The following is a 1,995-nucleotide window of genomic DNA, read 5'->3' on the forward strand; positions in this document are numbered from 1 at the left end:
ACGTAATATTGTTCTCTTTAGAATTTTCAAAACTTTAATTATATTTTTTATTTGCCCACATTATATTTATTAGGTGAAAACTCCTATATACTTGACAATATCTTAAAACTCCAAAAATAAGGCACATATAAGACAACAGAACTTTAGATTGCAGTGATATACATTCAATAGACCTCTCGATTGCGGTGCTATACGCTCAATAGTTCTATAGGTTGTGGTGCTGCATTAGCAATAGATATTTGGATACGGTACTAATACTAATACTAATACGGTGATACGGTCTTAAACAAATACTAATATTTAAGCACCAGACAAGTGGATTTTTAAGAATTTTCAGTTGTAAAATAAATACAACAAATAATTCCAAGATCACTGATTATGGGTGCTTGGAAATACTCGAAACACCTTTATGGTCAGCCAAAAATTTAATTATTTAAAATAATAAAAAAATTTACTGTTACAGTTTGTTACTGTTCAAAGCCTCTATATTAAGAACATTAGTTTTTATTAAGTATGGTAAAATAGTTGCAACTGACGATAAAAAAAATTCTAAGTGCATTTTAAAACTTATAGATTTTTCTATATAATTCACGTATAAATCGCAAAAAATATATATTTTAAAATTTATCATATAGAAAACTTAAATGAATAAATAGGTTAAGCCTATATTTTATATACTATTAGATATACACTCTATTATAACTTAAGCTAAACTAATTCTCACTTTTGTAGGGTACTTAGGTGATTTGCACTACGGTCAGTAATATATGATATCACTAGTTCATTCCCACTTTCATTCTTCTTAATATTTTATGTAAAAAATTCAAATTCTCTATAATATAAGAACTCAATAAACCGTCTGCTACATTAGCTTGGGAAACATATGTAACCCATCATATTTCCTTAATTTCCACATGTGACAGCGACATTTTTACGATCAATACAAACTGTCAAGAGAGATGCACACATATTTCACACCATAATTTGTTGCAGTTTCATTATTGCACAATTTACCATATAATGCATTACTTAACAGGAACATCGAGCTTAAAAAAAAGTTGAAGACCAGCGCAAAGATATTCAATTTCATCAAAAGGCATATCAGGTGGAATTTTATTGCTAACATACATGCGGCATGAACTTTTGCAACATATTTTACCTACAAGAACGCAAATCTGTCGGACCACCCTATAGATTAGATACACTTAACGTAAGCGAATATAGCCCCAAATGTTATATGGCTGCTTTGGTGGTCCATTGATCCAATGCTGTAAATATTTGTGCCTCTTAGTTTTGGTTTTTTGTTTTTTGTTTTTAACTTTTTCTGCATTGAAAGTCAGTTACTGTTACGCCGATCAAATTGACTCTTTTTCTCACAGTGTGATGCTCGTCTTTAATCTCTTCACAATCAACTCAATGGAGATCCATGAAGATCAGTAGCTTACATATACTCATGCGAAGAAATCAGCATAAGCATTGCCTGGCGCAATATCAGTGCATGAGTCATTCGACAAACGAGGCAAGTAAGTTGGTTCGTTCTGTCGTTGGCGTTGGTATTTGGTATTTGGTGTTGGCAACAGTTGGTAATGTACCTTGGCATACACAACTATGACGCCACATACGCTATACCCATACGTACTTCATCAGCTGCCTGCACTGTTCCAACGGCGTGTGGTCTTTATTTTTGCTAAAAAAATAAAAAAAAAATGTTGCGTTTGTATTGAACGAGAAAAGAGACGCGCTTGGACCTCCATGACATACAATTTTAGTTTACCGATCAATATTGATATTGAGCATGGAAGAGAGTCGAACTGAAGCTCGGTTCAACTGCAACTGCTGCTATGATTTCGTTTAGTTCTGCTGCCGACAGAATTCGGTTGACGATGTGGATGACAACCAACAACGTTGTTATTGTATACGCGTACGTATACGAGTATGTTGCGACCTCCGCAATCGCCAACGGCCGTTATGCTGCTGTTAACCAATCTTGCCGAT

At 33.8% G+C, this 1,995-nt stretch overlaps 1 protein-coding gene across 1 annotated transcript in view; it reads right to left on the minus strand.

Moving 5' to 3' along the window:
• The window catches only part of LOC119674876 (peptidylprolyl isomerase domain and WD repeat-containing protein 1-like), a 26,092-nt gene that overhangs the window by 7,326 nt on the left and 16,771 nt on the right, over window positions 1-1,995 (minus strand). The gene's annotated exons all lie outside the window — the stretch shown is intronic.

The sequence above is a fragment of the Teleopsis dalmanni genome, chromosome 2 (genome assembly GCF_002237135.1).
Source record: "Teleopsis dalmanni isolate 2A chromosome 2, ASM223713v2, whole genome shotgun sequence".
NCBI lineage: Eukaryota > Metazoa > Arthropoda > Insecta > Diptera > Diopsidae > Teleopsis > Teleopsis dalmanni.